The sequence below is a fragment of the Diabrotica virgifera genome, chromosome 5 (assembly GCF_917563875.1).
Source record: "Diabrotica virgifera virgifera chromosome 5, PGI_DIABVI_V3a".
Classification (NCBI taxonomy): Eukaryota; Metazoa; Arthropoda; class Insecta; order Coleoptera; family Chrysomelidae; genus Diabrotica; species Diabrotica virgifera.
In genome coordinates this window covers 38,841,399-38,856,709 of record NC_065447.1, presented here as the reverse complement: position 1 = coordinate 38,856,709, position 15,311 = coordinate 38,841,399, and positions in this window count along the sequence as shown.

Sequence of the window (15,311 nt, the reverse complement as noted above, 5' to 3'; positions counted from 1 at the left end):
TTATACAGGGAGTTGAACTTGTTACGATTTTCATATAAAATTGGTTATAACTTTGTAAATACCCTGTATAACATAACAAACCTTTATATTTTTGTGATGGAGAAGTTAACAGGATTTCGAATTTAAAATAAAATATAGGGTGTTCTACTTAAAAAAGCATAAGGTTGGTTTGCCACTGTGTTATCGAACACCCTGTAACATTCTAACTAATTTTGTAATGTGAAGCTCAAAGGTGGCTAAAATTTTTGTTATTAACTTTTATTGCTATCTATTACTATAGCGGAGCTATTGAGCTTTACCCTACTAATCAATCACCCTGTAGAGAACAAAAGCATGGTAATTGAGTATTGAGGAGAAAAATCGGAAATGGAAAAAGGAAATCTTCCAACAAATAGAAAAACGGGAATTGTCTCAGATAGGCCAGGCATATTACATATAGTGGTGGAAAGTTTCTTTGAAACTTATGTATATCAAGCAAGCAAGCAAGCAATTTGATTTAACCCGACCTGTGAGAGATGTCCACCCTATCGAAAAAGTACATTCGGGTGTAACAATTCATTGGGCGAGGTGTCTTAACCCGAGTAAAAACAGGGATCACCCCACCTCGCTCCAATGCTCCAGGCCATCCCTTTCTCCCCTATAGCACGCTGATGCACGATAGGGGCACAACTATCCTAGCCAAATGCTCTTCACAATGGAATCCTGGGTAATAAGATTCCAATGTGGTGCCCTAATCGAATTTAAAACTAGGCCAGCGTGAAGCGCTCTATGCCTTTATTCTCTAATTACTTATCCGCGAACTAAAAATTGTTTGCTTGGGCCCCAAGTCATTGTACCAAACCCTACGAGGCTCGGTCCAATGACTTGGTGTCCAAGTATTTTTTTGGTTTTTTTGTTTTTTATATTTTTTTGGTGGCTGGCGCCTTTTTTATATATTTTTGAAGTTATTCTTCTTTAGGCGCGATGCGAGTGAGAGTAAAATTTCATAAATCTGCGCGCATGCGCACACAGACAGTAATAGTTCGTTGCTAATCTTTCAAGATAGGTATGTATGACCTGTATCAGCGCAAATAAGTCATTAAAAGAATATATTAGTGTTTTTAGTAAATGTATTATTTATTATAATTTTTGGATTTGTCTTTCTCTGTAGTAAGATAATAAAATATTATGTAGGTATAACATTTTTATATGTCTATTTGTCACCGTGTTGTGTAATTATATCCAAAGCTTACATGTCATTTAAAGAAGCTCGGTGGCATAGTTGGTCGAGCGTTCGGTCAGTGATTGGAAGGTCGAACCGGTCGCGGGTTCCAATCCTGGACGATTCATATATTTTTTAATTTTTGGTTGTTTTAATAAAAATTTTTTGAAAGTGGTAGATAAGAAAGTTAGTTTAATATTTAAATTAAATACAAATAACCTGTTAAGTATATTTACTTCGTTGAAATTATATAATAGAAGAATAACTTCTTACGTGCGTACAAAGTACACACAAATTCTTTTTTTGTAGGCTAACTTTATTTATGATCGTGGTATTGGACCTACGCTTGAGTTACGTGTTTCTTCGGCACTTGGTGTTTCGAGCTACGAACTATCTACTATTTTTATTTTTACCCCTTTATTTTTCTTTGTCTCACTTTTCTTTCACTTTAATTCTTTGTGTCTCTTTATTTACTTTATTTATTCCACTTTATTTTCTTTACTTTATTCCACTATTTGTTGCAGGCCCGTGCGCAGAATTCGTTTATGGGGGGGGGGGGTTTGACATATGTGTATCATGTTAGGTTATGAAGTTAATAAAAAATAATAAGAAACTTTTCTTATAAATGAAGACATTTTATTGTGTCTTGGTCTTGACTTGATATTCAGTATTCGTAGTTAATATAAAATTACTGGTTTTGGTGGTTAATATTATTTAAATATGAGTGCCAAGAAAGCTTACACTAAAAGAACTTTCTTCGTACCGGGATTTATATCGAGTTATCGTTCCGTTAAAAAATTCAAAAGGGAACTTAACGAAGTTAATAGACTTTTTTTATAATGATTTGTCTTTATGTTATTTATAACGTTCATGGATTATATTCGTTTGTATGTTATTTCGTTCGGTGTAAATAAAATTTGTGTATTATCTACCTATTATTGGTTTTTATTTTAACATTTTAACCTGAAAATGGTAGTGATAATCGGAGGATCTTGAAAGTTTTTCTGTCGAAACAATGCATTTTTTGAGACAAAATATTTCACAAAAATTAACATTAATTTTATAAAAGTCAGACTGTCGGTCTGTAGTTAATTTACATATTATATTTTTATTAACTAAATTTAAACATCAGTTAGCCCACAAACGATGCTTTGCGTTTCCACTCCTTCTTAAAGGTCTCCATAATCGATACTATCGATGGTTGCATTCACAATGACACTGATAATAGGAGGTAAAAAAGGCGGGAAAATTCAAAAAAAACGTGCACAAGATCGAGAAAGTTGAGAATGTCGAAACAAAAATTGACAACAAAATATTTATTATCAAGTCGGTTTGACTTTCGTAGAATAAGGACTATTGCTAGTGGAAAATTATGTGGAAAAATTCTCGATGGGGGGGGGGGGGGTTAGAACCCCCAAAACCCCCCCTGCGCACGGGCCTGATTTGTTGTATTCCAAGCGTCATACCCTAGCATCTCTCGCAGTATGGGGCTTATGTGGTGCTCAAGCTCCGCGAATTTAATACTTGCCTTGTCTGTCAGCATTTCTGTGACTCTTACCTGTTGTAGCTCTCTGAACAGGAATCTTTCTGCGACGTACTTCGGGACTTTGGCTGCTTCTCTAAGGCTTGTTGTGAACCGCTTGTATCTTCTTTTTGTGTCTTGCATACTTGTCCCCATGCGAGAGATGCGCCTGTTAGTACCGGTAATATGATGCTGTTTATTAACCTTAACCTCGTTTTTAATCTTAATCTACTTTTCCTGCCTGTGGGTCCTCTTAATGTTGCTCTTGCCATGTTGGCCTTCTGGACTGTGGCTTCTACATGTTTTTGGAAGGTTAATCCTTTGTCCATGATGACTCCCAGATTGTTGGCTTCATGTTTCCACTCGATGGGGTTGTTCTGCACCGTCAGTTGTTCTTCTGGCTGTTGTCTTCCTTTCTTGTATAGTACCGCTTGCGACTTTTCGGAGTTGATGGCTATCTTCCACTTTATACTCCATTCCTCGATGTCTTCTAACGCTGTTTGCAGGTTGGTCACTGCTACATCTACGTTTCTGTGTTTGGCCGCTATCTCTGTGTCGTCGGCATAGACTCATCAGGATACCTGGTGTTTTTGGTACGTTTGCGGTGTATATTGTGTACAGCAGTGGTGACAGGACTGCTCCCCGTGGCACTCCAGCCCTCTTGGTTCCCGAGCTCGGACAGGACTTGTCCTAACCGAACCCTGAAACTCCGGCCGCCCAAGCACGAAGAGATCAGCCTCGTCATCGCCCCGCTGTACCCGTAACCTCGCATTTTGTAGATGATCTCATTTTCTTATTTTATTTGATTAAAGAATGATGGATAATTTTTAATGAACTTGTCTAATAGATATTTTGAAAATTATTTGGCGTAACTATTAAATTTTGAATCGTCAAAGAGGTCAATGACTTATGACAGTGAGTAAAGAAAGCTGGGGTGCAATAGTCCTAACTTTTGCCTGGAGACCATACGGCAGCGCCGTCATAAGTTTGCCTTACCAATTTATTTTTGATATCAAAAAATTTTATTCTGTCCTTTAAAACACCAAAAATATGTTCTGTCTTATGGATTCTACTCACGTCTGAAAACCTAAAAACCTCTCATAAATATTAGACGTAAGACGTAACGCGTATCGAAGAACAATTGATAATTGTGAATAACATGTTACCTCTGTCAGTAGTTTCGTCTACTTCTACCGAAAAGGATCAAAATGTAACTACTAATTGATTCTTTCATTATGTGCTGTTTTAGGTACGCCGCTAAATGTCTTCGAGTCAGAAAGTAAATTAGAAAATTCCAGGTCGTATTTGTTAAACAATAAATATTATTTGTTCTCTATAATTAACTTGATTTAACGAATGCTCCGATTCATCCTGTCCCTCAAATGTTAATTCTTGACAACTTAAAAAAATTACAATATCAATAATTAAACGACGTAAAACTACTTATTTCGTAATTTCATCCCAGGCGCGCTAGCAATGTACGTGGCTAGGTACGTGCCTTGAAGCCTTTTGCAGATCACCGATCGGCAGATTGGTATCTGCCGGACTTGCCATTCAAATCAATACGGGGAATGTATAATTGGTTGCCTATCGGCTAATATTCCATAGCTTCTTATTACAAGCAAATCGTCAATCTGGGGACGGCTTGCCGAGCCGGGCTTTATAATAAGAACTCACACAATCGCAATCGAGTGCATGGCTATAGGATCATGAATTTGAAAAGTCTCTTACGCACAGCTTACAGGGATCACTTAACGTATCGGATCGATCGAATTATTATAAAAACAATGAATAAAATTTAGTCTGTGTTATCTCACAGATATTTTTTTTTATTTCACAGAAAAGAATAACATCAACTCTAATTAAATTAAATATTTAAAAAAATCTATAATGTGTCTATAAATGTGTGGGTCGGCACTGCCGACCCTGACCAGCAGCCACTGGGTGGCAGCCAATGGAAATAGTAAGCTAACAATATTTAGAGTATCATCACGATGTGACAAGTGGTCATGAAATGAGGAGGAAAGGGCGAAACTTGTATGGTGTGCAAACAAGAAAGTTAGTTGCAAGAAAGTTGGTGCAAAGAATATAGTTACTCGAAAAGAATTTTTTGGGAAACAGCACGATGCACATTGAGAGACTAAATCAGAAATGAAGATATGAGGGTCGAATTAAGTAATAAATTTTCGTAGAATAACACAATGCAACAAAACAGATTAAAATGGAGAGAATATAATATACAATGTCTTACCAATATACACTAAGCATCAAAATTACCGCACCACCTTAAAAATGGGACATTTTTAATGTCTCGTATTTCCCAAACCTGTTGTCCGATTTTAGTGATTTTTTTAGTGTATTATAGCTTTATTCTTCAAGAATATCGATGTTATATTATTATTGCTAAACAGGTAAGCGTCATTGATAACCGGGTGTAAAATTGATAATGTGTTTTTTTCTCAAAGTTTGGAACACCCTGTGAAATATCAACTGTAGCCTTAGGCTTTCTTAACATCCTGCTTTTTGATTAATTCGCTTATGTGGGATAATAGAAAAGTTAGGTACTTTAACAACTAGCCATGTTATTCGTCAATACAGGGTGTTTCTAAATAAGTGCGACAAACTTTCAGGGGTTATTCTGCATGAAAAAATAATGACCGTTTGCTTTATAAACATATGTCCACAAATGCTTCGTTTCTGAGATACGGGATGTTGAATTTTTTCTTACAAACTGACGATTTATTTATTGCTCTAAAACCGGTTGAGATATGCAAATGAAATTTGGTAGATTGTAAGGGGTAGTTATTGCGCATTTTTTGACATATAATTAAGAATTTTATTTTCACCATATGCGTGCATACAGTTATAAACATTTTAGATATATCCCGTATGTACGCCAATGGTGAATATAAAATTCTTAATTGTATGTCAAAAAATGCGCAATAACTATCTCTTAAAATCTACCAAATTTCATTTGCATATCTCAACCGGTTTTAAAGCAATAAATAAATCGTCAGTTTGTAAGAAAAAATTCAACATCCCGTATATCGGAAACAAAGCAAATTTGTGGACATATGTTTATAAAGCAAACGTTCATTATTTTTTCATGCCGAATTACCCCTGAAAGTTTGTCGCACTTATTTAGAAACACCCTGTATTGATGAATAACATGGCTAGTTGTTAAAGTACCTAACTTTTTTATTATCCCACATAAGCGAATGGATCAAAAAGCAAAATGTTAAGAAAGCAATATTTCAATATTTTATATACGCTAGAATATTCTACAGAGTGTTTGTTCCAAACTTTGAGGAAAAAACACACTATCATTGTTACACCCGGTATATACAATGACACTTACCTGTTTAGCAATTATATTATTATATTGATATTGCTGAAGAATAAAGCTATTATATACTAAAAGAATTACTAAAATCGGAAAACAGGTTTAGGAAAAAGGAGATATCAAATATTAGGCTATTGATTATATTCAAAATAATATAGCTAAAAGGAACTACAACGTTAACGGGGTTTTATTATTTCATATGGTCAATGGACATCTATATATGAAAAAACCGCATAGTGCTACCATTTAAAGAGGTGCGTTTTTGTAAAATGGGTGAATTAGTCCCTGGTCACAGGTTACATTAGGGTGAGTCCCAGGCCCGGCCCCAGGGGTGGGCGAACTGGGCGGCTGCCCAGGGCGGCAAATTTAGGGGCGGCAAATTTTTGAAAAGCCAATTTTTGAAATTGAAGAGATAATAAATTATGGTTTTAATATTATAAAAAATCAACATTATAAATAAGAGCGGCAAAAATGCCTCAGTAAAAACGAGAATTAAAAAAGTAAAACAATAACAATATTTATTGTTCATTCGACTGGAAATCGACAACACCGCCTTCTTCTTCATCATATAAGAATAGTGGGATCAAAACTACTCGCTAAGCCAGATCACGCTAAGTCTCCAGCTCATCTACAGTCACAGCGACAGTGGGTAGAACTAGCAATTTTATTAGACTAGACGGGCAAATCCATAGACGAAGAAACCCAAAAAGTTCTAAAATGTAATAGAACGACTTGTATCAATAATAAAGTTCTTAGCACAACAGTGTCTTCCATTGAGGGCCGATTCTGATAAACTTTTTAATCACAACCATGGTAATTTTTAAAGCTTGTTGAGCTCTTTGGAAAATTTGATTCTGTTTTACAAGAGCACATTAGGAGAACAACGAATGATAGTAACAAGCAGCATCACTACTTGGGAAAACGTATCCAAAACGTAATTATTCAGCTTCTCCATGAACAAATCAAACATAAAAGTTTAAACTTTTTGAAATCAGCAAAGTATTACACGATGGACAGATGATATCAGGCGGATTAGTAAAAACTGGCAACAATCAGCACAAAACCGTGAAGTGTGGAAACAATTTGGGGAGACCTATGTCCAGCAGTGGACGTGAATTGGTTGGATGATGATGATGATGATGATGAAAGTATTATAGCATAATTTTAGATTATACACCTAATATTGCTGGAGTGAAAAAGATAACTACTGTTATAAGTTTTGTAGATTTATGTAGATTTATTCACAAAGTGTTAAAATTAATATGCGGTTGCTGATCTTGCCCAGGGCGGCAAAATCTCTAGGGCCGGGCCTGGTGAGTTCTATGCACTTTTGGTACAAACACGTCTACATAAAAATTGTTCCTGGTTAAATTTCCAATCTAAATATAACTTTTTAAGTCAAGGATACTTTTTTTTACAAAAATATATTCAAAAGAAAAAGAACAAAAAAACCCAAAAGAAGGAAATTTTGTTTATTGTCCCATAACTTTTGTCCACGAGGATATAAGTATAGACATTGCTTTACAGAAAAAAAAAACGTACATATTTCTTCTTTAAAACGTTGTTTAGTAGAGGTAATTTGGATTTATAGTTTTCGAAATATGATTTTTCAAAGTTCGCCACTCACAGCAATTTTGGGCAATTTTCCTTGTTATTTCGCAAATATTGTTCTGTAACTTTTTTTACGTAACTTTAGGTATATGCAATGGTACACGTAATAGGAATAGAAATCAGTTACCTTTAAAATGGTCTACTGTATAACGTTGTACGACTTTTTTTAAAGAGATTGTGGTTTTTCAAAATTTTATACTTTTAACGATTTTTTATAATATAATATAATATAATATAAAAATTAAATAATATTATTACATAATATATTATATAATACAGGGGTGGCCAAACTGTGGCTCGCGAGCCACATGCGGCTCTTTGAAGGATTACTTGTGGCTCTCGATCAATGTCCCGAGTTCCTTTTCAATTTTGTATTTATGTATTATATTTAAAAAAATTTATTATCGTTGCATATGTTTCAAAATGTCTTCTTAATTACTGACAACTAATATGAAAGACCAAATGTAACTTTGTAACAAATTCCATTTTCATTCAAGCTAAGAATGATATGACAGATCGAAAACTGCCCGAACGAACATTAAAACTATCGCGACATAAAAGTCAGTAATCAGCCGACTCCAGGCCGATTTGTATAACTCTTGCTACGGATATATGCAAAATTATTTGTAATTTGGATTACACATTTTAGTCATTTTATCGACATAAAAAAACTGTTACAATAATAAACTAGAAAAACTTAATTAACGAGTACATATATAAAAAAGCCAGAAGGAATATTGACCAAACTCCAAAATAGATTTCAAGACTTAAAATATTTTAAATCATCTCTTCATTTTTTCTGAATTCATTTCAAATTAACATAGTTCATAAAACGAATTTTTTATTACCAATGTATGACCCGAACAACACATGGAGGATAAAAATTAATAGAAACACAAGAAGATCAAGCTCGAAAATAAAACTATAAGTCGACACCAATTACCGAATTTTGGAAAGTACCAGAATCGAAGTACCCTAAATTAAAAAAGGATTCTTGTATTTGTGTGGACCATTTTATTCCATTTTAAAATCCGTGATATCAAAACACCGATTAGTATCAACTAATCAGCATTTAGCTGCTGAACTAAAAAGCCTGAAAGAATTACTAGGAAGTGCTGGCACAAATTATTCACCAAATTTTAAAAAATTATCAAAAGAAGGAAAATAAATGTAAAATGTTGTACACACATATTTTTGAATAAAATTTGAAAAATTTGAAAATGTTTTAATATTACGTACTTTTATTTCAACTTTCAATAAATAAAATTTCTGTTAAAAAAATTTGTATACCTACAAATACCTTCTTTTTTACTTTTTGAATACATACCTATAAAATGGCGGCTCGCGAAAAATTTCAACTTGTGAAAAGTGGCTCGGACTATCAAGGAGCTTGGCCACCCCTGAATATATTATATTTATATTATATAATATTTTATTATATATAGTATATTATAATATAATATTATATTATAAATTGTATATTATATAATACCTAATATAAAAAAATATTATTTTTTACATTTTTTACGATTATTTTTTAAATTTCTCATTATAACTTTTTTTTCTTGTACTTGAATATACTATATATTGCTCAATAAAGAGGGCTTACTTTTTGTTCTTTAAAATGGTGTATCATCTATATTTAAATATGTAATGGAAACCGAGTGATTCTTTGATATTTTTTACCTGTATTATTTAAAATTATTTCTTTTACAAAAATTACATAAACTTTAGTGTTAGAAAACATCACTTCAGTTAAAATTATTTAAACCTTGACATTTAAAAAATTTTCAAAACCAAAGTCCACCTCTTCGTTAGCATTAGCTTCAATATCTTCCTCTGACACCTCAGTTATCTTAGAGTTCCCACAATTAGTACCCATGCACATGCACCCTTTGCAGAATATTGAACAACTAATTCCTATCCTCCTACAATCGCAGTTTTTTGTACATTCTTTGGTACATTTACATGCTATTTTTTCAAGCAAAGCTTGTGGTGCATGAGCTTTGACAGTAAATATTGGAATTAATCCATATTTTGAAGTTTGCCCGGCCGAGTCAAGTGGATATAACGTATTACCTATAAAAAATAAATTCAATCATAACACACACTCACATAAAAAAGTTATAATGAGGAATTTAAAAATAATCCTAAAATTAAAAATCGTTGCAAGTACTTATTACATTTTGAAAAAGCACATCTTATTTAAAAATAATCCTAGAATTTTTTACAATACACCATTTTAAAGCAAACAGAATCAGCTTTCTTTTTTATTATATAATATATACCTAAATGTAGAAAAAAAAGTTATAATCAGAAATTTAAACAATAATCGTAAAAAATATAAAAACCCGTTAAAAGTATAAAGTCTTGAAAAAGATAACCTCTTTAAAAGAAGTCGTACAACATTATACAGTAGAACATTTTAAAGGTAATTGATTTCTATTCCTCTTACATGTACCATTGCATACGCCTAAAGTTACGTAGAAAAAAGTTACAGAACAATATTTGCGAAATAACAAGGAAAATGGCCCAAAATTGACCTCTACCAAATATCATTTTAAAGAGAAAATATGTAAGTTTTTTTTCTGTGAAGCAATGTCTATACCTATATGCCCGTGGGCAAAAGTTATGGGACAAAAAACAAAATTTCTTTCTTTTGTGTTTCTTTGTGCTTTTTCTTTTGAATATATTTTTGTAAAAATAGTATCCTTGACTTTAAAAAGTTATATTTGGATAGGAAATTTAACCAGGAACAATTTTTATGTAGACGTGTTTGTACCAAAAGTGCATAGAACTCACCCTAATGTAACCTGTGCCCAGGGACTAATTCACCTATTTCTCAAAAACGCACCCCTTTAAATGGTAGCACTCCGCGGTTTTTTCATACATAGAGATTCATTGACCATATGAAATAATAAAACCCCGTTAACGTTGTAGTTCCTTTCTATAGTTCATAATCAATAACCTATATGTCCCATTTTTAAGGTGGTGCGTTAATTTTGATGCTTAGTAGTGTACATTGGTAAGACAAGTTGTAAAATACAATTCGAGCGGAAGAAGAGACGTGGGATGGCCCCGAAGATGGCAAGATTGAGGAAGGAAAATACTTGAAGCTTGATCCTTGAAGTAAAGAAGAAAAATAACTGCAATTAATAGTAGAGTATTAAATAAATCGGATTCGTCTGAATAAACTGATCGTTAAAATAATTGACAGTGGTAGTATTCACATAAAACAATTGCAATAAAAAGTTTTTTGGGTACCGAATTGTGTATTTATATAGAATATAGAAAGAATTTTTAGTATATTGAAGTTTTTCTACTGTAAGACAATGTTCCCAAGGAAGTTGACTACTGAAGAGACCAATATGACCATTGATATAATTCGGGTCGGGTTGGCCAAGTGAATTGTACATTGTAAATTTCAAAGGGGTTGATTGACCTGACAGATTTTTCCACACAGAAACGGGAGAAGTTTTTTGTGTACCTATACCTTTTCAGATATTAAAAAGACCTATTCAGGCCAACTGCCTGAAACTGGAATATCTTTCCAGTTACATGCAGTACATTCAGCATTTTCGCAGAATATGAATGTTGCTATGTCCACTTTCTTCACTTTAAAGAGGTGATATCTCAGTGCTAGCTCTGAGTTTTGCAGAGTATTGTGGTATAGCGAGCAGGAAGTAATTTTTTTTGGCGTTGGCCCTGAATGTCTTTAAATAGGCTATCTAACTTCTTTTTTCCATTTTCGTATAGCCTTCACTATGCTAGTTTTTGGTAAGTACATTACAAACGTAATTGTTCCTTCTTTAGTAATACTATTAGTAAACTCTTTACGAATAATTCGTTGTGATCAGCTCAGGGAAATAGACAGAAAGTAAAAGTAATTCAAATTAATAGATAGCCTTACTATAGAATAGTTATATACAAATTTAAAATGTATATAAAATATACACACACTAAGTCTATAATTCTAGGCATCTACTCTTTATCATCGGTAATTATCAATTTGCTATTGTTAATTAGTGAGATTTGACAATGACGCTTTACGTCAGTGTTTGACGTCATTTCATTCATACTGTAAAAATACTATTAGTCATTACCTTGTGATATAATAATCTTTTAACTCAGCGGTTCTCAATCTTTTTGAATCACCAAATACTTTTTATTGTTTTTGGTACCACCTAACTGAAGTACCTAACTAGCTAGGCGATCGGCGATCTAATAAGCTATAATAGTGGTGCTGATTTTGGCTGTTTTTGCGTTTTGTGTACCACCTTAAATAATGATATGTACCACCAGTGGTAGATGTACCACAGATTGAGAACCGCTGTCTTAACTGATTTACTTAAAAAACTATTAGGCAAATGAGACTAATTATTGACCAAGAGAATATAGTAAGTATAGCAGTGGCTGCGAACAGATAGATTAAAAAATATTACGTCTGTAGATAACAGTACCAAAGAAAAATAAATCGAATCATTTTGTTAATAGGTAAAATTGTTACTATTAGCCAGGGAGGTAGTGTCAAATTTGACCGGAGCATTTTAGCATGGCTGCTTTCTTTTTATTTATTTAGGTATTCCAAAGCTTATTAACAAATTATGTGTCAGCTTGCCCAAAACCGGGGATTTTAGACAAGAAAAGGTAAAATATGAAACTTGATGGAAAAACGCTACAACTTATGTCAAATATTTATCGTCCTGATTTACAAGTCTTAATAGCCTTGCTGACTTCTCTTATAGCTTTCACTCAGGCAATCCGGGTTCAAATCCTGGCGTTGAAACTTTTTTTTGTTTTTAAAATTGACATTTTATTTTGAAAAATAATTATTTTTATAATAAGGGCGTTATTCAGCGGAATACTGGATTTATTGTGTTTTGATTGATTTACACACTTTCGATAGCTATTTTCTATTGGATATATTTCGTTTGGAAGGAATTGGCTGTAACCACTGCATATATTTCATGACAAAACTATTTATTAGTAGTAGTAATGAAACACAGACTTACTCGCAATCATTTAATAATACTTTGACGACCGGTTTCGATCTGTACACTATTCAGATCATCTTCAGGTCGGCGTTACAAGTAGTTAAATGCTACAATTAAAGAAAGCCAGAGTTAGAACATTGTCTGGTTGTACAAATGCTAATAGAAAGCCAAAATTTGGAAAAATATATATGCAACTGTTGACATTTCAGAACAACAAACTGATACATACATATGCACACATATGAGAAACAGATACTCATAAGCATGTATACGCACATGGATGCATGCGGTTTATGACTATTTGTTGAACGAGTAAAATTTAAAAATCATTAAAAACTTTAAAAACTATTAAAAATCTTATTAAAAATTTTTCGATCAAAAATTAAAATGTTTTCAAAATTCAAAAAATAATAAATAAAATCAATTTGATCCACTTACATGCCGTTAATTTATTAGTATTCATTTATTAGTATTAATTTAACTTGCTCCTCATACAGACAAACATCCATTTTTATATACCTATTATAGAGAACAGGGAAATATTTAGATTGCTATTAAAAAATGGGGGTTGGCGATAGAAAAGTGAAAAATTAGGGTTGTACGTATCTTTTGGTTCTACATCATATTATATTAAGAAAAAACAGTTTGTCCAAAAAATAAAAAAAATGTCGGAAGGGGGTGGGGAGGGCAACCCCCTTTTTCACTTAGATTGGTCGTACTAACTTAGGAAGTTTCAGGGGTTCATTTACAACAACTTTGCTTATTAAGGTCAATCATAATTCATAATATTTATGATCAAATGCATAGTTCTATTTCATAAGTTCTATGCATAATTCTATAAAAGACATACAGAGTTTTTTATATTGTCTCGTATAAATAATACAAAAGTGGTATTATAAAAATAGTTATTTTTCAAAATAAAATGTCAATTTTAAAATCAAAAAAAATTTCAACGCCAGGATTTGAACCCGGATTGCCTGAGTGAAAGCTAGTAGTCTGGGCTGATTATCGGAGAATAGGCCATTTTTGGGAAAAATTATTTAGCAGCAATTTTATTGCTGGAATCGAATTATAAGATCCTATATATTAATAATATAGGTATGCAAAGTCCGCAGATAGTGTGCTACTTTTTTTATAAACAAAATGGCGCCCGCAAATCGTGTTTTTTTCAATTATTGCTCTATAACTCCGAAGATTTTAACTTTACAACAAAAACACTTGAATAAAAATTCACCGTGATTAAATTCTGCATAGAAACGTGTTTTTCCGGATCTGCTCTGACGAAAATTTTCGTCGGAAAATGCAGATTTTCCCAACAAAATCTTTAATTTTCAAATAAAGTTTTAGATAAGTAATTATCTACCAATAATTAAGTAATTTGGTGACTTAAAAGTTATAGATTATAGTTCCAAAAGCTGATGAAAACTAAACGAATATTTTAGCAACAATTCAATTGTTAATTAATAATTTACGGTCGCAATAATAGCCAAAATAATTATGATACACTGATCAAACTTTGAAATCTTATAAAGATGAGAAGCCTATTTAACATTTTGTCGACAAAATATTATTTTTTTTATTTTTTTGCATAATCTTTAAATGTTTAAAAAAATAGTTATAAACAAATTAACGTTTCTCAAAAAGTTTTTATTATATTATAATTTTAAAAAATAGCTAAAATGCGCATCTCAAACATCTTGAAAATGAATGCTTTAAAACTTTTTTGCAACCATTTGCAAAAAAGTTATAAAACAGCAAAGTAAACATAGGATTGCTAAGGTGTTTATAATTTTTTTTAATTCTTTCAAAGCTTAGAAGTGAACTTAAAGTACAAGCTAATTATTTACAAAAAAATATCAACTATCAGTTTAATAGTTATATTTTAATTAAAGATTATAAATATATTTTTTTGTAATTTACACGCACGAAAGTAGAATCATACAGTACTGTAGCTAAAATTTTCACTCGGAGCGACGACCGGCCGCGCGAGACGTACACTTTTATAAATAATATATGCTGCGTGTCAGTCGCTTCGAGTGAACATTTTAGCTCCGACTCTGTATTAGGCCTCCTTTTGCGCTAAAAATTACAACAAAAAGTATTTTTAATCTTTAATTAAAATATAACCATTGCACTAATTTTTGACATTTTTGGAAGTAATTAGATTGTACCATAGACTCACTTTTAAGCTTTGAAACAATTAAAACAAATTATAAACAACGAAGAAATCGTATATTTACTTTGCTGTTTCATAACTTTTTTGCAAATGGTTGAAAAAACTTTTTAAAGCATTCATTTTCAAGACCTATGAAATACGCATTTTAAGTATTATTTAAAATTAGAATATAATAAACAATTTCTAAGAAATGTTAATTTGTTTATAACAATTTTTTTTAAACATTTAAAGATTATGCAAAAAAATGAAAAATTTATATTTTGTCGACAAAACATTAAACAGGCATCACACCTTAATAATCTTTCTAAGTTTGATCAATGTCTCATGATTATTTTGGTTGTTATTGCGACTGTAAATTGTTAATTAACAATTGAATTGTTGCTAAAATATTCGTTTCATTTTCACCGGCTTCTGAATTTATAATATATACCAAGAAAGCTTTTATTTCACCAAGCTATATAATT